General features: G+C 39.1%; 1 long non-coding RNA gene across 1 annotated transcript; it reads right to left on the reverse strand.

The window, feature by feature from the left end:
• Positions 1-7,073: 7,073 nt before the first annotated feature.
• Positions 7,074-8,840, reverse strand: LOC309491434. Its single transcript, XR_014203113.1, has 3 exons — positions 8,508-8,840; positions 7,830-7,906; positions 7,074-7,402 (listed from the first exon to the last, which is right to left on the reverse strand). It is a non-coding gene; the product is annotated as an uncharacterized lncRNA (long non-coding RNA).
• Between the last annotated feature and the right edge of the window lie 18,497 nt (positions 8,841-27,337).

The following is a 27,337-nucleotide window of genomic DNA, read 5'->3' on the forward strand; positions in this document are numbered from 1 at the left end:
CATTAACATTGAGCAAAAGCTACATCTGTTACCATAGTTATTCTTTGTTAACATTAGTTTAAAAAAAATACAACTGATCATTGTTAGTTCATGTTAGCTCAGGTCCATTAAATCCTTCTGAATTTAATAATGTGTTATTAAATGTTGAAATGAACATTAACCAAGATTAATAACTGCTTTAGGAGTATTGTCCATTGTCAGTTTATGTTAACTATAGTGAATTAACTAATAAAGACGGCTCTGCTCGAGTGGCGACAGTAATATTAAATACAAGTACTCCACAGCGACTCTAGGGGTCGCTGTTTGACAAAAACGGAAAGCTGCATAGTGTGCCTTTAATAAAGTGAAAGTGAAACATGACGGCGCTTGTCTGAAGTTTTAAATCATTGGTTACCCGTAAGCCAATCACATAACGTTTGGTTATGACATGTGTTATGCGCTGGCTCAGCCGCATCGAACTTCCACTGTAAACACATGTATGATGTGAAAACAAAATCATCGAGCGAAATACCGGAGTGAACATGGCTGTGAACGACTTTTGCAGATTATGTGAAGTAAATCTCCGCATCCACGGTACAATCAGCGTCTACGTCACGGCTCTCAGCCCGCCCTCTGTTCGTTGATTGGCCGGCTGTTTTGAGGCCGGAGGAAAACTGAGAGATAGGTCGCTATCTCAGACCTGAGTACAGAAGCGAACTGAAATTGAGCGGAAGTACGAAGTCTGACGTAGTCAGGCTAGTCTACAGCTGCTCAAGCGTCGAAACAATGGCGGACTGTGTCCCGCTCCCTCAGGGCGGGTCTATGCTCTACCTGCAGAATCTGATCTTAATAAAGTGAAAAGACAAGATATAAGTAGCCTAACTGTCAGTAAATTACAATAATTTGGATTTGCATTGTAAATACTCATGTTCAGTAAAATACATCATGGAATCAAACAAAATTGTAACTTCATAAAATTATGTATTTTTCACTTCTGCCAACAGTGTTTGAAATGTTTTAAATTGTCAACATTGAGTCCATAAAACAAATAACAGCTTAACATCCAACAGACTCCTCTCTGAACACCTCCCTCTCTCTCTCTCTCTCTCTCAAACACAGTTTACTTACAACATTAAACTTTGTTACATTTCTCCTCTCTCTCACACACACTCACTCTCACACACTCTCTCTCTCTCTCTCTCTCACACACACACACACACACACACACACACACACACACACACACACACACACACACACACACACACACACACACTCATCGTTAGGAAAGATTAGATGAATGTGATCATTTATATTTGGGCCTTTTTTGGGCCTGAAATCGCTGATAAAACCTTATGGCTACTTTAGCTATTATTACATTAGCTAACTACCAACTAACCAGATAACATTAACAAATTGACAAGCACTTACTGGGCAGAATGGCTGTTAATGTTGCATGTCTTGCAAAGCGCTGTTCGTCTTTTGCCATCTTGTGAACAATTCTTGAAGCCGAAAGCGATGACCCTCGGTACCCCTCCGGCTGACATGTTGATGTGATATCTGATCTAAGTGGGCGTGGTGTGCGTAAGGTACGAGAGGGCATGACTGATGATAGTTTCATGATCCAGTCATGACAACGCTATTCTCAGCCTGCGCTCCAGCTGGGTAATCAACTTGATTTTTAAAAAATAATTTCTATATTTTATATTCAAACTGAAAACATGATGTGATTAACACTCAAGTCATTCAAGTCATCGTGTCTCAAGTCATGTCAAGTCCCGAGTCTTTAACTTCCAAGTCCGAGTCAAGTCTCAAGTATTTTATTTTTTGTCAAGTCAAGTCACAAGTCATAAAAATAGCGACTCGAGTCCAAGTCACCAAGTCACAAGTCCCCATGTCTGCCTCCAGCTGTTCCAGGAAGAGCTCCAGGAACTCCTCAGGTACGTGCAGAACCTCCTCAAAGTGCTGCAGGATGTAGTGCTGTGCTTTACAGCGGAGCTTTGAGCAGGAGGAAAAGTCCTCTGTCAACTTGCAGATGCCAATGCAGTTTCCTATATTAAATTTGAAATGCTGGGTAAAACTTCATTCATAGCCACTTCCAGAATAAAATTTCAAGAATGTGTTTGCCTAGATATCATAGTTACATTCTTTTTTCTGGCAATACACTCATTCATTTTCATGCATTTATATATTTGGACTTAGGCAGTTTCAACCGTATAATGTTGGCAGTGGAAATGATGTATATAATTATAATCATTTCTAGGTAATTTGCACACAATTGCAGTTCAAATGCTTCTTCTCACCTAAAGTAGGAGCTGCAGCCACACATGATGATCTTGTGCACTTGAAATTCTCTGTCATTTGACTTGATGATCAAGTCAGTGTGTTCGCCCAGTAAACGTGCTTCATCAAACACGTCAAAGGCTGTTGCTCTTATGTTCTCCATGTTCTCTCAGGACTGTAAATGTATTCAGTCTTCTCTCCTCAAACTCTGATTAAAGTCTCCTCAGGATTGTGTCTTTGTGGGACTTTTGCTCAGGAGAGTTCTATAGAATGTCTCTGTGACATCATAGTTGTAGAGCTTCAATATATCTTTTCAGTTTGTGTCTTGGCCACATAATTATTAAAGAGTTTTGTTTTATCGATTCCTTTTGAATGAAACATCTTCACAGTAACAAAGATATTAAATTCAGAATTACTGCCATTATAAGTAAAATTACAAATAAATGGGCAAGCTGATTTTTTTTTTTTTTTTTTTTTTTTTTTTTACAATATTTACAACTGGAAAAATTCAACAAACAAGACTTTGAACAGTCACTAAGACACTACGGCTGTATCTGAAATTGTCCCTTATACTGGACCAGCAGTTCTCAACTGGTTTGGCCATGGGACCCACATTTTCCCATGGACATTAATATTATTATTGTTTTTTTTTTTTGTGGAATTTGACCGAATATATATGGTATTATCACGATATTGAAATGAGCGTTTTCAAACAATAAGAGGTTTTATATATTTTTTCTTAAAACAAAACAAACTAAATTATATTTCAATCCAATAAAGTAATACACACAAAAACTACATAAAGTAAACAAATGTTTTAAACTGATTCAAGTGTTATAAAGAATTATAAAGAACATAGGTAACACTTTACAATAAGGTAAAGTCAGTTAATGCATTAACCAACATTAACATTGAGCAAAAGCTACATCTGTTACCATAGTTATTCTTTGTTAACATTAGTTTAAAAAAAAATACAACTGATCATTGTTAGTTCATGTTAGCTCAGGTCCATTAAATCCTTCTGAATTTAATAATGTGTTATTAAATGTTGAAATTAATTGTTTTACAGGTGCAGGAGATCATGGATAGTTGGACGGATGGCTGGATGGACGCACACACCTCTTCGTGTTTGGTGAGTATGCAGGATGATGACAGGAGAACACAGGAGAGGAATACACTGGAGTACCAACGCTGGAGAACAGGTAAGCACTTCATAGAAACAAGACTAGACAATGATGTGAGAAGAGGTGTGTGCTTTTGTAGCTGGCTTGATGATGGTGCAGATGAAGTGCAGGTGTGAGTGTTCAGTACTCTGGTGAAGGTGTGCTGTGTGAATGGCTGATGTGACAGCCTGGCAGATCCGTGACAATTACCCAACAATAATAAAGAATCAGAACATTTGCAATCAATGTGTAGGGCAGGGGTTCTCAACTCTGGTCCTCGAGGTCTATTTTCCTGCAGAGTTTAGCAGCAACCTTGATCAAACTCACCTGCTTATTGATCTTATAGGAACATTTTTTTGGTCCCCACAAGGAAAACAGCTTGTAAATCATACATAATGCAGAACATTTTCTGTAATGGGAGGTTTCAGATTAGGGGATATAATTTGTACAGTAAAACAAATCATTATTTCTATGGAAAATCCCCATAAAACATGAAGTGTGTGTGTGTGTGTGTGTGTGTGTGTGTGTGTGTGTGTGTGTGTGTGTGTGTGTGTGTGTGTGTGTGTGTGTGTGTGTGTGTGTGTGTGTGTGTGTGTGTAAATTAGTCTACTACAAACTTCCTTAACAGTATTTATGCTTACAGGGCACCTATTATGACCCTTTTCACAAGATGTAAAATAAGTCTCTGATGTCCCCAGAGTATGTATGTGAAGTTTTAGCTCAAAATACCCAACAGATATTTTTTTTACAGCATGTTTAAATTGTCATTTTTTGGGGGCTCAGAAAAACACACCGTTTTAGTGTGTATCCCTTTAAATGCAAATGAGCTGCTGCTGCCGCCCAAAGGGTGGAGCCTTACGAGCTCGCGCTCAGAGCCAGGACAATCTCATCTGATAATATCAAAACAGAAACTCTCATTAGTGGTGTTCATTTCGACTCGGAGTCGGGCAATAATGCCCACAGAGCCAGAGAATATATACTGTATGGAGATTGAACAGGTATAGTTTAGCTTAATTATGGTTATAACTTATTTGTCATCTGCTTTTATCCACTATTAATACAAGCCTGCTGTAGCAGACCTCGTCCGAATGATGACCAAAATATACTGATGAGTTCGATTAAGTTTATTGTACATCACACAAAAGATGAAGCGTTAGTTTTACTCCAGAAAATCACTGTAAGAGCAGCTAAATAAAAACAGTATAAGATGTGAGCATTTAAGTCTTATCCGAACAGCTTCGGAGTCATTGGAATAGTTATATGACTTATTTCGGGTTGAATGGTGGTCGTCTCGCACCCCCCAAGCGCCTGTGAGCCGAAAAACCACCCTTGCAACTTTGGGCCGGCGGGCGTGTATCGCTTGATATCAGGTCTCGCGTTGTAACGAATTGCTTTATGGCACTGCAAAGTGCACACGTACACGTAGAAAAAGGTAACGTTAGATACTGAGTTCTTCACACTTTCGTCATGGCTGAACCGGTAAAAAAGAAGCAGAAAGCTAGGAAAGGTTTGTCGGAGGACCAAAGAAAGAGGAAACGGCAGACTGACCGAGCAAGGAGTCAGACTCGAGTAAATATCGTTCTTGTTGATGGACTAGTAGACATCTTCAGAGCTTATCTGTGCCTGTTCGATGTCCAACGCTTTGTAACGCGTTGTGTCAGGAGGAGAAATAGGGATAGCTCACAGATGAAGTTATTACAGAGGCCAGACAGACTCACGTAGGCGATTGGCATCTCACAACTTGCACTTTATTCCCCAATCGAACTCGTGTAACTGTTTTTCACCCATTCTACCGTCCACAGCTTTACTTGATAAACAAAAGTAAGATAAGAATGAGCATCAAACTGAAATAACCCGCATACATGGGGGTGTTCGAGGTGCACATACAATACAGACTGCCGACAGTTCAACAGGGCGCGCGCAGCTCTTAAAGGGGCCACACCTTATTTCCACTCATTACAGCCTCCATCCTACTGAACAGGTACCGGTATAGAGGGCGGAAGGGATCAGGCTGTGAGTGCAGAGACGGCTCTGCGCGAGTGGCGACAGTAATATTAAATACAAGTACTCCACAGCGACTCTAGGGGTCGCTGTTTGACAAAAACGGAAAGCTGCATAGTGTGCCTTTAATAAAGTGAAAGTGAAAGTGAAAGTGACACATGACGGCCAAGTATGGTAACCCATACTTGGAATTTGACCTCTGCATTTAACCCATCCAAGTTAATGCACACACATTAGGAGCAGAGTAGTGAGTAGTTAACACACACACACTGCAAACGTGGATACACACACCCAGAGCAGCGGGCAGCCTTTGTGTACCTAAACTGGTACACTGTATATCCGTAAAACTACTCGATGAGCTGTCATAAAGTGCGCGCTTCCCACTTTCATTTCTGCCGTGATCAGTAACGTTAGGCCTGTCGCTGCAGAGACTGTAAACTGGATCACGAACAGTTGGTGAGATCCATCCTCGAGGAACAACGGGAGTAAATGAAGACTGCTATGTTCATTCTTACATCCAACAACAAAAACCCTCAATCACTTAGAAGACATTCTTGTCTACAGCTAGCCTGGTAAAACTAGCTAGCCTGGGCGCTTGTCTGAAGTTTTAAATCATTGGTTACCCGTAAGCCAATCACATAACGTTTGGTTATGACGTGTGTTATGCGCTGGCTCAGCCGCATCGAACTTCCACTGTAAACACATGTATGATGTGAAAACAAAACCATCGAGCGAAATACCGGAGTGAACATGGCTGTGAACGACTTTTGCAGATTATGTGAAGTAAATCTCCGCATCCACGGTACAATCAGCGTCTATGTCACGGCTCTCAGCCCGCCCTCTGTTCGTTGATTGGCCGGCTGTTTTGAGGCCGGAGGAAAACTGAGAGATAGGTCGCTATCTCAGACTGAGTACAGAAGCGAACTGAAATTGAGCGGAAGTACGAAGTCTGACGTAGTCAGGCTAGTCTACAGCTGCTCAAGCGTCAAAACAATGGCGGACTGTGTCCCGCTCCCTCAGGGCGGGTCTATGCTCAAACTGCAGTGTCAATCAACAGTCGTGGGAGGGGCCTGTGCAAAGTGACGTCACATTGCCGCGAATCTGAGAACGGCTTGTTCTGAGACAGTGCTTATGATTGTAACAATAACGACTTGGGGTAAATGTGAATTAGCTCAAGAATATAGGGAATTTTGGAAATATTAATATTTATGACTCATGGTCATAATTCATAAGTCGCATGTACATTTATTTTATCAATTATCGAGATTACCTTGTTCTGTACTGTCTGATCATTACAGTTAAGAAGGGGGTATCTCTTTTCAAACTCCAAGAAAGTTTTATCTTCTGGCCGCGAATATCAAACTTTCTGAGTTTATGAATTAAAACTACTCAAGGTAGTCAATATCGAGCTTGTAGCTTACACTCTAAAAACTCCTGGGTTAAAAATAACCCATAATGGGTTATTTTTGACCCAACTCCTGGGTTAAAAAGGGACCAACTAATTTATGGGTTATTTCAACTCAGAAAATTGGGTTATGCTTTTTGACCCAAATTATGGGTTAAATACCTGACCCAAATGTTGGGTTTAAAAAACCCAACATCTGGGTAGAAATAACCCAAAAATTAGTTGTAATTTTTTAACCCAGGAGTTGGGTCAAAAATAACCAAACTTGGGTCACTATCCCAGTATGCCTTATTTCAGAAAATAAAACTTTGTTTTACATTATATTACACACTTCAAGCACTTTTACATTTTTATTGCATTAAATAAAAATCTATAAGAAAAAACACACACTTGGACATGTTTATTTTCAGATTTATTTTAGGTCACACTGTAATAACAATATTAGAAATAAAAAATAGAAAATAAACAACAATTCTCAGAAGAGCCTCAGGAATTTAAGCCTGGGGCCAACTTTGGGGACAAGATTTTTGATAGTGTCCTCATCAAAGAGAAGAAATGCCTCCTCATCTATCTGAAAGACAGAAAACAAGACAACATGAGTATTGTTAATAAGTCGAGACAATTGTGAACCACTCACCAGACACTCTTTCATTATCAAGCTAACAAATAATCACTTTTAAGGTAATGCAGTGGCTTTTTTTCTTTCTTTTACATGGCCCAAATTGCTAGTTAACTAATGTGGTTCTTTTGCAGCATTAACATTACCCATTTTGTGTGAATGACATATTTTCTTTCATTAAAAAGTGTAATGACAGCCCATTCTTATGCATAACAGTTTAAAGACAAGGCACAATCATATTTTAGGGTTGTACATACCCCACTGTCGAAGATGTTGTGACTTTCACAAAATCTTGCACTGACACATTTAAGTCTTATTAAAAAAAAAAAAATGTAGGTATAGAGAGATGATATAAGGGCAATAGGAGTAAAATGCTCACCTCTAAAATTCTCTGTCAGCTCAGACAGCTGCCACTCAGTTAGCTTATCAGCGACAAAACTGTCCATTCAAAATGACCTGGAGAAAACATAGCAATATAGAGGTTAGCAACAATTTGAAGACTTGACCCGCTTCTTTAACTCTCACTACTTCAGCCAGTAGAGCACTGTATAATATGATAAGCACGGCACAGCTGGTAAACATAACTCAACTATTGTGTTGCCTCGTCGCTCTGTAGCCGCGGCTATGGGGCTCGCACACCGGACGAGAAGCGCCGCGTCGCGTCTAGGACAACTCGAGGTATCGCTCACCGGACGTGCACTCTCTCAAGGGGCTCGCACACCGGACGAGAAGCGCCGCGCCGCGTCTTTAAAATTCGAACACATTATTCTCTATGAGTGTAACGGACACACACACACACACACACACACACACACCGGCGGTCTGTCCGCGGCACCCAGCAACGGCTCAGGACCGTGTTCAAAATCGCGTCCGGTGTGCGATAACGTTACCTCGAGTTGTCCTAGACCTAACGTTAGATGTTGTCGTGATAGCCGCGGCTACATGCCAACCACAGAATTACCATTATTTTTTTTTTTAGCAAATGGTGCTAAACTAGCAACAGGGACATGGACACAGAAAAGTTAACATTACATCAACACTGAAAATACTCTCTTACCTTGAATATAGATGAAGTTGCACCGATGAAGCACAGGCCAAAACGGATCGAGCGCGAAGCGACGGTTATTTCAAACGACTGTTGTGAGAAAATTCCAGAACAACTGCGAGAGAGAGAGAGAGAGAGAGAGAGAGAGAAAGCCAACCCTATAACCCAGAACATGGGTTACTCTTTGAAAAATAACCCAGAAACCCAAACAACCCATAAATTGGGTCAAAATATTAGCCCTATAACCCAGAAAATGGTTACTCTCTGAAAAAATAACCCATAATTTTAACCCAACACAAATAACCCAGAAAATGGGTTGAAGAAATAACCCAGGAGTTTTTAGAGTGTAGATCTTGAAATTTCATTGACTTTATAAGGTGGGTTTTCAAACACAGAGACAATTAAAAGTATACATGGGTTTATTAATAAAATGGCACACACTAGAGATTATATAAACTACAAACATAAACGTGCGTAAAAATGCAAACAAACATTTAACCGAACAAAAACATAAACATAGCGTGATCAGAATGAAATGAAATGAAAGGAAGAAAGATATAGAGAGAAGGGAAAAGCTAGTAATTATTACTAGAAACCTACGTTACGAGACACCTGGAACAGCTTTTATAGGAATCAATATACTTGCGAGTGCTCTTTCTGGTCAGGCTGAAGCTGATGCAAGAAGCGAGGATGGTGTCCTGTTTCTGCTGCGTCTTCCGGTGTCGCGGGAAGCTTGAAAGGCTCACTGAATGTAATGTTACCGAGAAAGTTCAGATTCGTCTCCCGGGATGGGAGAGGCTGGAAATCTTAGTTGCAAAGACCGGCTGTTACGACTCGAACATGGGTTCGTTCGATGGAGAAGGCCAGGGCCTCCTTCAGATGTTCCTTGGAGAAACGCTGCGCCGGGGAGAGGATCAAGAGAAGTTGGATGAGTTGAGAGAGGGATGAGAGAGGGATGAGAGAAGGTTTTGGACTTTTATCAGTGTCCCAGGTGCCGTCCCCTCCTTCGTGTAGGACGAATCAGCTGTCGAGATTTTTCGAGCGGGAAGATTCCTTTGTCCGGTTAGACACGCCCACTCGAATGAGTCATGATTGACTTTAACTGGAGAGGATTTTCTCCAGACATATGAACTTATAAAACAATGCGCATTACTGATTTCTGCTATCGGAATTCAACTCCGTTAGCTGGAGAGGATTACAGAGATATCAAAAATAGAATCTAGGCGTTGTAGCCAGGCAAAGATACATTATTATGCATTTGTATAGGCAATAGCAGTTCTATTAATGTCACAAATAGGACATATGCTTTCCTATGGTTTACACACACCTCTTAACACACAAATTTATATATTTAGTACCTTTAAGAGTGACTTTATGGGTAAAAGTCCTTTTCTGAAGGGGGTTTCTGTTTCACAGTCCAGAGTGTGTTTGTATGTGTGTGTGTTGGAATGTTGCGACCCTGTTATCTCATGCATAGGGCTGGATAGCTCTGTGGTCAAATTTTATGACCTGTCAATGAGCTCGGGTTACGGGATGCGATTCTACTGGGAGAACATTCTTCAAAAATACATTTCAGATCCAAACACTCGAAGATCATAACTATATGATCAAAACAACATTAATCACACATACATACAGGAAGTTCAGATACAAGTCTGAGTTACACACATTTTAAGTTAAACACAAAAGGATGTTGGTGTGTGTGTGTGTGTGTGTATGTGTGTGTGTGTTCTGGAATGTCACGAGTCTGTGAGGTTGTAAAAGTCACAGGGAGTCCGCGCTGAACTGGGGGGCGACAGACACCCCGGCACTGGTGAATTATTCCGTGGGGAATTATTAACCAGCGCTGTTTGGACAAAGAAGATGTGTTCGACATCACATGATTCACTTAATGTGAAAAGCAGATGTCATTGTTGCTACATAATTTATTGGGATTATAAAAAAAGCACTGGGTGGATTTTTATCATTATAGGGTGGTTGTGTACACACACTGCCAACACACATTTATGTTGGCATAACGTTGGCTGTCTTGCGCAGTCTACCCTCGTCGGACAGGTAATACAAGGTGCAGGCGACAGGGAACCGCATGACGGTCGTCTCAGCCTCGATGTAGGGACGCAGCAATTCGGAGAGTGACAGCAGCGATGACCTTGACATCCTAAAATTTTCACGCCACTCATCCGGGACAACATCTTCATTTTCGAAGTTCTCCCACCAGACAGCAGTTCGCCCAGGTCGGACCCAAAACCGGCGACGCTGGCGGTGACGCGGACTGGTTCTTTTGTGTTGGAGGGAGGAGAAGTTGTTGCAAAATTGCTGACCTCCGAGCACTCATTCGTCTCTGCTCCTCGACATAATGGAGCAGCTGTATTTGCAAATGCAAACACATGAAAAGAGTTTGCACCAACATAAATGTGACTGCTACTCTGAACGCTTCCATGATCACCAAAGCCAAATGAAAATGTAAACATAGGTCGCACTTTTGGCGTAGGTGCGAGCTCTGGCACACTGTGACGTTGGCTGCCTAAACATCCGTTTGTCTCAGTTTACATGCAAACGAAGATTTTCAAAATCTCCACTCTGGCCGGAGTTTTTAGAAAGAATCGGTTTCAGAGGCGAATTCTCCGTTTGCGTGTAAACGAAGGGCGCAAACGAAGGGAAACGTCTCCGTTTTTCAAAATAACCATGTATGTGTAAACTGGGCCCAAGGCAACACTTAAAAATGTCTTGTGTGGACACCAAGCGGGAAGGAAGTCGACCGGAAGTTGAAGCCGGCCGCGTGCCACCATCTTGTAGCAGAACTTCACCTGCTGTTAGCATCCCATTGACTCCCATTCATTTTGGCGTCACTTTGACAGCGAATAACTTCACATCTGAGGCATTTAAAGACTCCATTTGTCCATTATTTATTTCTAAAGAAACACAACAATGTATAAAATGCTCCATTACCTTGTAGCTTATGTTATGGCCTCGTAGAAGCAGTTTTTGTAAAAGTAGGCTAAAGATTGCGTCATAACCACGCGACTCTCTGTCGCACAGTAGAGAGATTACCGTATGGACAGGAGGAGAAGCTCGCGGGCAATCGGGAGGACATGGAGGCAAAATGACAAAATAATGAATCAGAATACCTAGCATAAGTTTCTCCTGCTCCTAGCTCGTGGATACCTCCTACTCACGCTCTCCGTCTCTGCAAGATTCGGAAGGGAATGATTCAGATTTCTCATGCCACAGCCACTAGAAGACAGACGGGTTGCTCACGTCACATCTACGTCGTCAAGCTCGGTTTGAGTCTGTGCGTCAGGAACGGAAGTCCAAAAAAATCGCTAAAAATGGGCTTCACTTGTCTCAATTGAGTTCCAATGAGATGGCTCTGTCCACTTCTTATACTGTCTATGGTGGACACCCCTCATGGGTGAGCAGTTGCTCATTATCATTTAAAGAGACATCAGGGTTCCCACGTGTCATGGAATTTCTGGAATGTCATGGAATTTTAAAAGGTCTATTCCAGACATTGAAAGTCAGGGAATTTTATATATTTTTTGTCCAAGTCATGGAATATCAGGGAATTTAGTTTGTTGCTTTAAATTTTAGTTTCCATTTATCAAAATGTAATTTTTCTATACCGATTTTTTTATCGCGCTGTTTCACACATCTTTCTGTATTGTTGTGCTTAGGCTATTTTGAGCACCATATTTATTCCCTTCCCGCTCAATTGGAAATCACTTAGTTAACAGGTACAGGTGACTGCATTCGACTAAGGCAAACATGCCAGGAAAATGTAAATTTTAGAGCTTTGGCTACAAAATGAACAATTTAAAGACTGGGGGCCCTATCTTGCACCCAGCGCAATTGACTTTGTTCACCGACACATGTATCATTCCTATTTTGCACCCGCGCAAAGCGGACTTTTCCCTCCTCAGACGCACGTCGGTAAGTTAGGAAATACACTTGCGCTCCCGGGGGGCGGTTCAGCGCAAAGAGGAGGCGTGTTCCGGCGCAAACGTTCCCTCATGCTATTTTGCAGGTTTAGAAAACAATTGCGCCACTAACCAGGAAAAAACTGTTTAAAGTCAGTGGCGCGTTGCGCATGTTATTCATATGCTATTTTTAGGGCGCAAGCTTGGCCATAATCAATGTAGTGTGTGCACAACACGCACTTTGATTCTCTCATCTACACAGAAGCAGCAGTTTTCATTTTTGCAAATCATACATTATTACGATAGATAGATAGTTGAATGATAATGAAGCTACTTCAGACCAACCCATTTTAGATTTGCGCCTGGCGCAAGAGTCATTTATCCCGCCGGGAAAATAGCAACAGCGCCGAGACCCGCCCACAAAGTTACTTGCGCTTTGCGCTTGACACTTGCGTTTCAGATCGTTAAAATAGGGCCCTGGGTGTTAAAAGTAGACGACAGAAAAGCTAAATGTAAAGTTTGTAAAACTACTATTGAGCTATCAAATATGGGTGAGGTTGCACTTCGCAGCCACGCAAACAGCAAGAAGCATGCTACTCGTAAATAGCCGACAGGAGCATCATCTTCGGCCCAAGTGCCCATCACTGCTCTACTGCAGCCTCCCCATAGCCTGGAAATCCAGACCTAAATCTAAAAGATTAATGGTCTGGCGTCGACTAATGAAAATCGGCAAGCTCGAGGGGCGGCACCAAGCATACATTTGAAAATCTCACTGCACGCAATTGGATAACACTACGACCAATCACAACAAGTTATCGCTTAGCTACCAGTGGAGCTAACTGGTAGATGTATCCAGTCGGTAAAAAAGCAAAAACGCTGTTCCTCTTTTAGAGAAAAAGTCTAATTCTTTCATTGTAGCGGCCAAAGCCGTTTCAAACAAATGGTGTTCATCCATAGCCATCTTGCAATGTTTACTAATGACTTCGAAGTCACAGCGCTGTCGTCATCTGTTTAGCTCGCCTCTGGCCCGCCTATATCAGGTAACCCGATGTGATTGGTGCAGCTCAGATCGAGAGGCATATTTAATGAGCATCATTACTCGACACCAGAGTAACTCGCTGAGCAAATTCAACGTGTGCTCTCGCGAGAACTCTGGATTACCAGGGTAGCCTCCCCATATAGCTCCAAGAGAACGGCAATCAGCTAATGAAGCCGCTCCCACCCTCAGCAGTGACGGCAGTGTGAGACACAAGCCGCGTTTCCATTACCCTTCAAATTGCGCAAATTGAAATTGCGAATTGAAAATACGCACAATGGAAACACGTCAATTTCGCGAAAACTCCCGTTTATCGCAAAAACGTTTTTACGCTCTCATGAGGTGGTTTTTCAGGCAATTCAAAAAAGGAATATTCTGGGATATATGTAAACCTACCAACATCCATTGCCATGGTTTTTGGAATGACTTTGCGAGATGTGAAAAGGCAGTATTCTAGTCGTGGTGTAGTATAATATTGTGTATTAAGCCGCACTAACTTTAGACCTAGTATACAATTAGGATTATAATGGTAAATAAAGTTTGAAATTGGTTGGATTTAAAACACTGTCTGTGGCTGTTTTTTGTCTGCTCGGTGCTCCGCAAAACAGCGGCCTGTTTTGCCGTTCATCATAGGTCATGGAAATTCATCTTTTTAGTCAGTGAAAGTCAGGGAAAGGTCAGGGAATTTGACATTTGGTTTAGAGTGGGAACCCTGGACATGCACCGAAACGGGTCGCTGTGAACAGAGCTGTTTTGGAGGAGGTAAAAAGGGTGTTGTTTTACACACCCATTGAGGAATTTTTGTATACGTTACACACTTTACATGAAGACCCTAAAGAATCATACCAACTTGTGGAAAATGGGCATCCGATGACCCCTTTAAGAGAGCAAACATACATCTGCATTGCCCTTCATTCATGCTATTTGAAATCTTTTTTCATATTACTTTATCTCTGTCATATTACTTTCTATATCAGTCATTTTTTTCTTTACATTATTTTCCTCAAATTTTACTGTATGTTTTGTGCTGTGTTGTACAAATATGTCTCAATTTGAAGGTGTTTAACGTCACGGGATGATGTTGTGAAGCAGTAATTTCCCATTGTCTTCATGAACACTTGTTGAATTTGTGCTGGTCAGATGAAGTCCGACTGAGCATTGAGAAGTAATTAAGATTATTCTACAAACACTTTTAGTGTCCTGGTCCTGGTCCTTCTCCTTCTCCTGTCCCGGTCTTTTGGGCTGAGCGAAGTTTTAACAAAGTGTTGACTGTTTGTTTTGAACATCAGGAGTGAGAGAGAGCTTCAGCACAACCAGATCTAGCCTAGTTTTCCTGCAGATTAAAGTCTGACATTTCTGACATTAAACATCATGATCTTTAATGTAGTTGAGTATGGTAAGTATGCTTATAGCAACGGGTTTTTGTACATTTTAATGTAAAAGACAGTTTATACTTAATTGGTTTTCAGTCTTTATTCAGGAAATTTGTCAGTAAATATAGATTTTGTAACTGACTAAATAGACTCTTTAGACTGGATGTTGCTTTAAGTCTATAACGGTGTCTTGATGCTCGTAACGGTTCAGAGGTGAAGTGAACTGTACATTTTCATTTTTTAAGATGACATTTTTTGAAGAGTTTGTATATAAACAAATCGGTAGTGTTTAAGCACATTTCAGTTGACTACATTTTAATTTTGTATTTGTATTTCAACATGCGTATGTCAAGCATCTGTTGATTGAACTATTCCATGCTGAGAAAAAAAAAAAACGTTTTTTTTTTTTTTTTTTTTTTTGTGCTTTAAATGCAAATAATTGTATGTATCTTTTGGCAGTTAAGTATTTTATGTTAGCAGCGTCAGTATAAAATTGCTTAGTAACTAATTCAACAACTATTCCTATTATCATATAACATGTAACAAATAAAATGATAAACAATAAACTGTTTTTTGTCATTTGTAATTGACAGAATCTTCACACTAGATTTCTAAATGTTGGACTAAATAAAACTTCTCAGTTGAATGAACTATGAAACTAGTTGAGCAAACATGTTTTAAAATTGAAGTCAATGGGCCAACTAAAAAAATAATATGTAGCCTATTCTTTTTGATAATATTCAGTGTTGAAATTGACGATGGTGAATGAATACAAACCAATAATATTTTATATTAACTACTAACAAATTATCTTTTTATTTGTGCATAATTTGACAAAAACAGCAGAATAAAAATATTTGATATGTGAAATGTACCTGGTTTTTATGTATACTGTTCACCTCATTTCATTTTGTTGGCTCTTTGGTAACTGGAAACAATAACTTTTTAAGAAATCATTTTCACTTGATAAATAGGCTATTCAAATGTTATATATTTATTTATTTTAGGTTTATCATAGTTTTACAATGAATTTTCATAGTTTTAGATTGAAAGTCTAGAGCTGGCAGGGTAAATCAAAATCTATATATAAAAGTAATTTAAAACATTCACACGTGATAAAAAAAAAAAAAAAAAAAGGTTCATGTAATTGTTTGAATCAACAACTAGAACATTTAAATAATAACCATTTCCATCCTCAGGAGTTCTGGCGCGGCCTTTGTGACGTCATAAGCACTCAGTCAAGAGTTCGGTGAGTGAATGCAGTGTGGAGAAGTGAATCTGCTGCATCGCGCGACATCAGAGGTAGGAACAACTATATTTACATTATTTCGCCATTAGATGGCGGCAAAGACTGTCTTTATGAGACAGTCTGTCAGACGCAAATGACTAGGGTGTCAGGGCACGGGAAAACCCCTTAACTGTTAAAAGTTCAAGATATTGCAGCGGACATTCAAACAGATTTTTATTATGAATATATGACTATATCTACTGTAAATGCAGGTACTCTCGTAATACTCTACTCTATAAGCTTCAATGAACAATATCAATGAGAAGTTTATGTTTATGTTGCTAAGATGGTTGCTAGGGGTGTTGTGCAGTGAAATGTTGAACCATTGAAGCGATCATTGCCGTGTTTTATCTGGAAAAAACCCCACTAACGTTAATCAGAACCAAGGACTGGAACTACCCGTTTTATATAGATAAATATACTGCAGATAATGGCTTTATTGGTAAATGATGTTGTTAAGCATTTATAATTGCAGGATGTTTTTTCGTTGCTATATTTTCGTCTTGATAATTTCTCTTGTTTTAGTAAAAAAAAAGTATTTATACAATTTTTACAATTTTCAAAACTCTTAGCTAAAAAAATCCAAACTGATCACACTTGTAACCCAGCTAGTCATTCTTTCAAAACCTGATCCATGCTTTCATTACAGTTATGCACATTTTCAGTCCACATAATCAATGTTTCAAAACACAAGATGATTGTAATATGTAACGGAACATTTGGTTTAATCACCAAAACACACATGACCTTCTTTCAGTTTAGTACTTTTAAAGGAATAGTAAACACCAAACAAATAGTTCATGGCCCTGTATGAGTTTCTTTCTCCTGCTGAACACAAAATAAGATATTTTGAAGAGTATCGGTAACCAAACAGTTGATGGACCCCATTGACCTCCATAGTATGGGGGTAAAAAATATGATGGATGTCAGTGGGGTCAATCAACTGTTTGGTTACCGATACTCTTCAAAATATCTTATGTTGTGTTCAGCAGGACAGAGAAACCCTACAGGATTGGAACAACTTGAGGGTGAGTAAATGATGACAGGATTTTCACAGAGATGGGACCAAGTCACACATGTGTAAGTCTCAAGTCTTAACCTTCAAGTCTCAAGTTAGTCCCAAGTATTTTTTTCTTGGGCAAGTCAAGTCAAGTCAAGTCAAGTCAAGTCAAGTCACAGGCTATGTCAAGTCAAGTCCTGTAGTAGGTCAAGTCAAGTCCAAGTCAAGTCACCTTATTATTGTAATTTTACCTGCAGAATCTGATCTTAATAAAGTGAAAAGACAAGATATAAGTAGCCTAACTGTCAGTAAATTACAAGAATTTGGATTTGCATTGTAAATTCTCATGTTCAGTAAAATACATCATGGAATCAAACAAAATTGTAACTTCATAAAATTATGTATTTTTCACTTCTGCCAACAGTGTTTGAAATGTTTTAAATTGTCAACATTGAGTCCATAAAACAAATAACAGCTTAACATCCAACAGACTCCTCTCTGAACACCTCCCTCTCTCTCTCTCTCTCTCTCTCTCAAACACAGTTTACTTACAACATTAAACTTTGTTACATTTCTCCTCTCTCTCACACACACTCACTCTCACACACTCTCTCTCTCTCTCTCTCTCACACACACACACACACACACACACACACACACACACACACACACACACACACACACACACATGTAGTGTTTTCATTTTTTATGGGGACTTTCCATAGACATAATGATTTTTATACTGTACAAACTGTATATTCTATTCCCTTACACTAACCCTACCCCTAAACCTACCCATCACAGAAAACTTTCTGCAATTTCACATTTTCGAAAAAACATCACTTTTTTGATTTATAAGACGTTTTCCTCATGGGGACCAAAAAATGTCCCCACACGAACAAGGATTTCGGATATTGCCATCCTTGTGGGGACATTTTGTCCCCACAACGTGATGATTACCAACTCACACACACACACACACACACACACACACACACTCACTCATCGTTAGGAAAGATTAGATGAATGTGATCATTTATATTTGGGCCTTTTTTGGGCCTGAAATCGCTGATAAAACCTTATGGCTACTTTAGCTATTATTACATTAGCTAACTACCAACTAACCAGATAACATTAACAAATTGAAAAGCACTTACTGGGCAGAATGGCTGTTAATGTTGCATGTCTTGCAAAGCGCTGCTCGTCTTTTGCCATCTTGTGAACAATTCTTGAAGCCGAAAGCGATGACCCTCGGTACCCCTCCGGCTGACATGTTGATGTGATATCTGATCTAAGTGGGCGTGGTGTGCGTAAGGTACGAGAGGGCATGACTGATGATAGTTTCATGATCCAGTCATGACAACGCTATTCTCAGCCTGCGCTCCAGCTGGGTAATCAACTTGATTTTTAAAAATAATTTCTATATTTTATATTCAAACTGAAAACAAGAATGTGATTAACACTCAAGTCATTCAAGTCATCGTGTCTCAAGTCATGTCAAGTCCCGAGTCTTTAACTTCCAAGTCCGAGTCAAGTCTCAAGTATTTTATTTTTTGTCAAGTCAAGTCACAAGTCATAAAAATAGCGACTCGAGTCCAAGTCACCAAGTCACAAGTCCCCATGTCTGCCTCCAGCTGTTCCAGGAAGAGCTCCAGGAACTCCTCAGGTACGTGCAGAACCTCCTCAAAGTGCTGCAGGATGTAGTGCTGTGCTTTACAGCGGAGCTTTGAGCAGGAGGAAAAGTCCTCTGTCAACTTGCAGATGCCAATGCAGTTTCCTATATTAAATTTGAAATGCTGGGTAAAACTTCATTCATAGCACTTCCAGAATAAAATTTCAAGAATGTGTTTGCCTAGATATCATAGTTACATTCTTTTTTCTGGCAATACACTCATTCATTTTCATGCATTTATATATTTGGACTTAGGCAGTTTCAACCGTATAATGTTGGCAGTGGAAATGATGTATATAATTATAATCATTTCTAGGTAATTTGCACACAATTGCAGTTCAAATGCTTCTTCTCACCTAAAGTAGGAGCTGCAGCCACACATGATGATCTTGTGCACTTGAAATTCTCTGTCATTTGACTTGATGATCAAGTCAGTGTGTTCGCCCAGTAAACGTGCTTCATCAAACACGTCAAAGGCTGTTGCTCTTATGTTCTCCATGTTCTCTCAGGACTGTAAATGTATTCAGTCTTCTCTCCTCAAACTCTGATTAAAGTCTCCTCAGGATTGTGTCTTTGTGGGACTCTTGCTCAGGAGAGTTCTATAGAATGTCTCTGTGACATCATAGTTGTAGAGCTTCAATATATCTTTTCAGTTTGTGTCTTGGCCACATAATTATTAAAGAGTTTTGTTTTATCGATTCCTTTTGAATGAAACATCTTCACAGTAACAAAGGTATTAAATTCAGAATTACTGCCATTATAAGTAAAATTACAAATAAATGGGCAAGCTGATTTTTTTTTTCTTTTTTTTTACAATATTTACAAGACTTTGAACAGTCACTAAGACACTACGGCTGTATCTGAAATTGTCCCTTATACTGGACCAGCAGTTCTCAACTGGTTTGGCCATGGGACCCACATTTTCCCATGGACATTAATATTATTATTGTTGTTTTTTTTAGGAATTTGACCGAATATATATGGTATTATCACGATATTGAAATGAGCGTTTTCAAACAATAACAGGTTTTATATATTTTTTCTTAAAACAAAACAAACTAAATTATGTAGTTTTTGTGTGCATTACTTTATTGGATTTAAATATAAAGTAAACAAATGTTTTAAACTGATTCAAGTGTTATAAAGAATTATAAAGAACAATAGGTAACACTTTACAATAAGGTAAAGTCAGTTAATGCATTAACCAACATTAACATTGAGCAAAAGCTACATATGTTACCATAGTTATTCTTTGTTAACATTAGTTTAAAAAAAATACAACTGATCATTGTTAGTTCATGTTAGCTCAGGTCCATTAAATCCTTCTGAATTTAATAATGTGTTATTAAATGTTGAAATGAACATTAACCAAGATTAATAACTGCTTTAGGAGTATTGTCCATTGTCAGTTTATGTTAACTATAGTGAATTAACTAATAAAGCCTTATTGTAAAGTGTTACCTGTTACAGAATGCAGATCCAGACACAAAGAAATACATTGAAATGTGAGCTTTATTAACAGCACTGAGCAGAATGGAGAATACAGATGAGTATGCAGTTCAAATAGACTTTGAAGAATGAGTAAAGCTTAGTAACGAAGACCTTCCTTGTTTTACAGGTGCAGGAGATCATGGATAGTTGGACGGATGGCTGGATGGACGCACACACCTCTTCGTGTGACAGCAGCGATGACTTTGACATCCTACAATTTTCACGCCACTCATCCGGGACAACATCTTCATTTTCGAAGTTCTCCCACCAGACAGCAGTTCGCCCAGGTCGGACCCAAAACCGGCGACGCTGGCGGTGACGCGGACTGGTTCTTCGTGTTGGAGGGAGGAGAAGTTGTTGCAAAATTGCTGACCTCCGAGCACTCATTCGTCTCTGCTCCTCGACATAATGGAGCAGCTGTATTTGCAAATGCAAACACACGAAAAGAGTTTGCACCAACATAAATGTGACTGCTACTCTGAACGCTTCCATAATCACCAAAGCCAAATGAAAATGTAAACATAGGTCGCACTTTTGGCGTAGGTGCGAGCTCTGGCGCATACTGTGACGTTGGCTGCCTAAACATCCGTTTGTCTCAGTTTACATGCAAACGAAGATTTTCAAAATCTCCACTCTGGCCGGAGTTTTTAGAAAGAATCGGTTTCAGAGGCGAATTCTCCATTTGCGTGTAAACGAAGGGCGCAAACGAAGGGAAATGTCTCCGTTTTTCAAAATAACCATGTACGTGTAAACTGGGCCCAAGGCAACACTTAACACTAGAAGTGCCATGGCGGTCATTTTGACCGTTTTGAATTTTATATCTGCAATAACTTTGTTGAAAAAATAAATAAAATCCTGCCGGTACCTGACTTTTCCTAAAAGTGTCTGTATTTTCATTTAAAATGTTTTTCATATAAATTGCACATAAGGCAAAAAAACTAATTAACATATTTACCTATTTCGGCCATAGACGGTCATATTGACCGCACTGAATTTCGCGGTATTATTATAGGCTATACCAATATACACAACAATAAAATGTGGTAAAAATACACAAAACATATTCAACAACAAATAATTTAAATGTAATGATATTCAGAACAGAACAAGAATGAAAAAATAACTATAAACAAGCCAAAATGAAATACTTTATAAGCGAAAGTGAAAGTAAGCGGCGTTAGGCTCACGTAATTCTCTAATTAGAATCAAAATGTTTCAACATTTGCGATGTATTTGGATGGTAAACTATTTTAAACTAAACTACTTTATTATAGGCTTTGTACTTCACTCACGTTCCAATATCGACGGAAAAAATCATCCTCTTCACACGTGCAAAATGGTACGAATTGTACGAGGCTATACCAGAGAATGTCTAATATAAAGAGAATTGGCACTCTCTGCTTACTTCCGGGTTCTGGACTGGTTGCAGTAACACGTCTCTATCCATGCGGGGGCGCTCGCGGGCGAGTGCAGAATGAATGGAGGTCTATGGCGAAATACCCCTCAAAACCCACTTTTCTCAGGATATAATTTTTTTTCTAGTAATTTAAATGTTGTATTCGAAAGGGGGGGCTAAGATAATACACTCAGCTGAAAATTGCATTTTTAAGTTCACTTATCTGCTCTAAAAAAACTTTCAAAAATGTGATGACGTCACATATTTTCACACTGCCAGAGGGTCATTAGCAGAATGCTAGCTTGTTCCGGCCAACAACGGCCCAACCTGTAAGAAATCGAAAGGACATAAGTACTGGTTCATTCAACTTTCGACCTATAACCTATGTTGAACTTGCAAAACCTACAATAAAATCTGAGATTTCTCAACGGCAATCGGGTGAAAGAGACACATTTAGCCGTCTAGCCCCATTGACTCCCATTCAATCTGCACTCGCCCGCGATCACCCCCAGTGGAATTCTAATGGTACTGCAACCAAAATCAATACAATGGGGCTAAATAGGGAGTGCCAAGGCTCTCCGTAGACGGGCTCTGGCTATACTGACTATTAGGGGTGTGACGAGATCTCGTGTTACGAGATCTCGCGAGATTAAAACACGACGAGATTTCTCGTCGAGGTGAAACTTTGTCTCGTGAGTTGTTGTGATGTCAGTGATGGAGCGTGAGGGTGAAATTAGTATTGAAGATGCCCCTGCCGCTTTTAAATAATTTGTGTGCCGGGCCAATCACACACACACTCTCCGCGCACACACACACACTCACTGTCCCTCGCTCACTCACTCACTCACTCGCGCGCACACACCTATGGCACACACACACACACTCACTGTTGCTCGCGCACACTCACTCTCGCTCGCACTCAACCCGTCGTGGAGGACCGTTAAAATTAAACATGCTAGTCTTTCTGTCGTGATGTCCTGAAGCATCGCAGACGCGTAGGTTATCGCCCACTATGACACACTATACGAAATTAAACGATCGAATCTTGCGTCCCGACGCCCGTTGTCCGAATCTCCACGAAACGGATCGTGCCAAAATCGTGCTAAAATAGTGTAATCTGAACCAGGCAGGTAATAAACATTTGACCTATCACGCAAAGAACCTATTAAAGCACTAAGACATGGGAACAGTATAGCTAACATTCACATAAGTCATATCGACATCGCAATATTAAACAATGTTATCGCACATCACAGCTTTTCCTCATATCGTGCAGCCCTGCCCAAAGGTCTCAACTGCTGCCAGAAATCGTCGACATGCTTATATTCTTGAAAAAGAACATGACCATAATCTTAGGCTGTTCTGTGTAGTTATTTTATCTCTTTTTCATGCTTGAAGAAAAAAATTGTTTCTGTTTGAACTTGTAGTTTTGAGAGAGCAGTACTTTGATTATGGATACACACTTACTGTTTGCATTTAAAGTGTTATTTTAGTTATTTATATTTATTTTATTTATACTGTTTTATTTTTTTATGTTCGATTTGTGGAAAGGAGTTAGATTTCTCATGTGAAATCGTACAGGGGAGAAGCCAGACGGTAGAGTTTATAGCAAAACATTTTGCAGTGTTTGCATGTCCTTTACTGCATAGAATTCATTAAAATAGAAGTAAAATAACATTCATTACAAGTTGATTTCAAAATGCACCTAAATTGTTTTGCATTTTGTGATTTTCAGTTGAATAAAAGACTATTTTCCATTCATATATTTCATCATTGAGGATTTCTTAAATTGTGTAAAAATCTCGTCTTGTCTCGTTCTCGTGAACCCAATCTCGTGTCTCGTCTCGTCTCGTGGAGTAAGCGTCTCGTCACACCCCTACTGACTATATAAACAGAGCAGTGGAATTTGTATATGTTAGGTTGACTATTTTATTATGGCTATAAATGAACAGGCTGCAATGTCAAGACTGCAATGCTGTAATATGGTGTGTGTGTGTGTGTGTCGGCGGGCGCGGGCGCGATCGAACAGTGGAAACATGAAAACATAGGCTACTCCGTTATTTTGTTCAGGACATCTACAGATATTATTTATAAATGTATAATTAAACTTGTTTAAATGTACAGTTTGGTGTTGTTTTGTTTTTAAAATATATCCTAATACAATAAATGCATTAATCTCTCAATTGGGTATGTATCATTAAAGATATAGAGTTTGGAATCTAGCGGTCAAAATGACCGCTTGCGGCAGTTCTAGTAGTTATGGAATTCTGGCACTTCTAGTGTAAAAAATGTCTTGTGTGGACACCAAGCGGGAAGGAAGTCGACCGGAAGTTGAAGCCGGCCGCGTGCCACCATCTTGTAGCAGAACTTCACCTGCTGTTAGCATCCCATTGACTCCCATTCATTTTGGCGTCACTTTGACAGCGAATAACTTCACATCTGAGGCGTTTAAAGACTCCATTTGTCCATTATTTATTTCTAAAGAAACACAACAATGTATAAAATGCTCCATTACCTTGTAGCTTATGTTATGGCCCCGTAGAAGCAGTTTTTGTAAAAGTAGGCTAAAGATTGCGTCATAACCACGCGACTCTCTGTCGCACAGTAGAAAGATTACCGTATGGACAGGAGGAGAAGCTCGCGGGCAATCGGGGGGACATGGAGGCAAAATGACAAAATAATGAATCAGAATACCTAGCAAAAGTTTCTCCTGCTCCTAGCTCGTGGATACCTCCTACTCACGCTCTCCGTCTCTGCAAGATTCGGAAGGGAATGATTCAGATTTCTCATGCCACAGCCACTAGAAGACAGACGGGTTGCTCACGTCACATCTACGTCGTCAAGCTCGGTTTGAGTCTGCGCGTCAGGAACGGAAGTCCAAAAAAATCGCTAAAAATGGGCTTCACTTGTCTCAATTGAGTTCCAATGAGATGGCTCTGTCCACTTCTTATACTGTCTATGGTGGACACCCCTCATGGGTGAGCAGTTGCTCATTATCATTTAAAGAGACATGCACCGAAACGGGTCGCTGTGAACAGAGCTGTTTTGGAGGAGGTAAAAAGGGTGTTGTTTTACACACCCATTGAGGAATTTTAGTATACGTTACACACTTTACATGAAGACCCTAAAGAATCATACCAACTTGTGGAAAATGGGCATCCGATGACCCCTTTAAGAGAGCAAACATACATCTGCATTGCCCTTCATTCATGCTATTTGAAATCTTGTTTCATATTACTTTATCTCTGTCATATTACTTTCTATATCAGTCATTTTTTTCTTTACATTATTTTTCTCAAATTTTACTGTATGTTTTGTGCTGTGTTGTACAAATATGTCTCAATTTGAAGGTGTTTAACGTCACGGGATGATGTTGTGAAGCAGTAATTTCCCATTGTCTTCATGAACACTTGTTGAATTTGTGCTGGTCAGATGAAGTCCGACTGAGCATTGAGAAGTAATTAAGATTATTCTACAAACACTTTTAGTGTCCTGGTCCTTCTCCTTCTCCTGTCCCGGTCTTTTGGGCTGAGCGAAGTTTTAACAAAGTGTTGACTGTTTGTTTTGAACATGAGGAGTGAGAGAGAGCTTCAGCACAACCAGATCTAGCCTAGTTTTCCTGCAGATTAAAGTCTGACATTTCTGACATTAAACATCATGATCTTTAATGTAGTTGAGTATGGTAAGTATGCTTATAGCAACGGGTTTTTGTACATTTTAATGTAAAAGACAGTTTATACTTAATTGGTTTTCAGTCTTTATTCAGGAAATTTGTCAGTAAATATAGATTTTGTAACTGACTAAATAGACTCTTTAGACTGGATGTTGCTTTAAGTCTATAACGGTGTCTTGATGCTCGTAACGGTTCAGAGGTGAAGTGAACTGTACATTTTCATTTTTTAAGATGACATTTTTTGAAGAGTTTGTATATAAACAAATCGGTAGTGTTTAAGCACATTTCAGTTGACTACATTTTAATTTTGTATTTGTATTTCAACATGCGTATGTCAAGCATCTGTTGATTGAACTATTCCATGCTGAGAAAAAAAAAACGTAATTTTTTTTTTTTTTTTTTTTTGTGCTTTAAATGCAAATAATTGTATGTATCTTTTGGCAGTTAAGTAGGGGGAGACCGGGGACAGTTGCAACACTTTTTGCATTTCTCTCAATTACTCAGAGACTATTGTATATATTAAACTTGCATCTGTCTGCTAATTACCCATACCATTTAAAGATGATTATATATGACATATCGTTCACAGTATTTATTTGAATGGAAGAAGTCAGATGTTGCAACTGACCCCGACCCAGGGGACAGTTGCAACACAACCCAGGGACGGTTGCAACATGTTAAAAATACCTTAAATTTCATTAATTAACTTAAGCTTTTTGTCTCAATGAGCAAAGAATTCTGAAAATATTAACTGTTTTAGGCCTACTATAATATTATAGTATTATTTATTTCAATAATATTATTGTAGCCTATTATTTATTTATTTAGTCATATTTATCAAATAACAGTTATTGAGTTTTGTTTGTTCATGTGTAGAACATAGGCCTACATAGATTCAGTGTGCAGGTGTTACAGATGCTATTCAATCCCTCCATATTTCAGCGTCAGACAGGAAGAATTTAACAATTTGCAATGCAACAAACTTTTATTAAACATGCAATTTATAACATGTTGCAACCGTCCCCAACCCTATCAGCCATGACAGAACATCATGTGCCTGCTAGACACACTGACTTTGACACATGCTAACCATGTCACTTAGTAGTCAACAAAACAACAATTCAAACTATGTAAGTTTTGATTAAATCATACAAAATTTCAGGACAGTATGACAAAAATATATCTCATGAAAAAATGTACTTTCATACCTCCAAAACAAGTTTTGTTCAATAAATACATCAGCAGAGGTTGAATATGTCTACTGTCTTCTTGGTGGGTGGAGGGTCTAACTGTGGTTGTGCAGTATGAGTGTCATCACTCTAGCTTGTTTCTGATTGGAGAAAAATGACATGTTGCAACCGTCCCCTGTTGCAACTGTCCCCGGTCTCCCCTATTTTATGTTAGCAGCGTCAGTATAAAATTGCTTAGTAACTAATTCAACAACTATTCCTATTATCATATAACATGTAACAAATAAAATGATAAACAATAAACTGTTTTTTGTCATTTGTAATTGACAGAATCTTCACACTAGATTTCTAAATGTTGGACTAAATAAAACTTCTCAGTTGAATGAACTATGAAACTAGTTGAGCAAACATGTTTTAAAATTGAAGTCAATGGGCCAACTAAAAAAATAATATGTATTCTTTTTGATAATATTCAGTGTTGAAATTGACGATGGTGAATGAATACAAACCAATAATATTTTATATTAACTACTAACAAATTATCTTTTTATTTGTGCATAATTTGACAAAAACAGCAGAATAAAAATATTTGATATGTGAAATGTACCTGGTTTTTATGTATACTGTTCACCTCATTTCATTTTGTTGGCTCTTTGGTAACTGGAAACAATAACTTTTTAAGAAATCATTTTCACTTGATAAATAGGCTATTCAAATGTTATATATTTATTTATTTTAGGTTTATCATAGTTTTACAATGAATTTTCATAGTTTTAGATTGAAAGTCTAGAGCTGGCAGGGTAAAT

Source organism: Leuciscus leuciscus, assembly GCF_965113295.1.
Source record: "Leuciscus leuciscus genome assembly, contig: HAP1_SCAFFOLD_250, whole genome shotgun sequence".
In the NCBI taxonomy this organism is placed as follows: domain Eukaryota; kingdom Metazoa; phylum Chordata; class Actinopteri; order Cypriniformes; family Leuciscidae; genus Leuciscus; species Leuciscus leuciscus.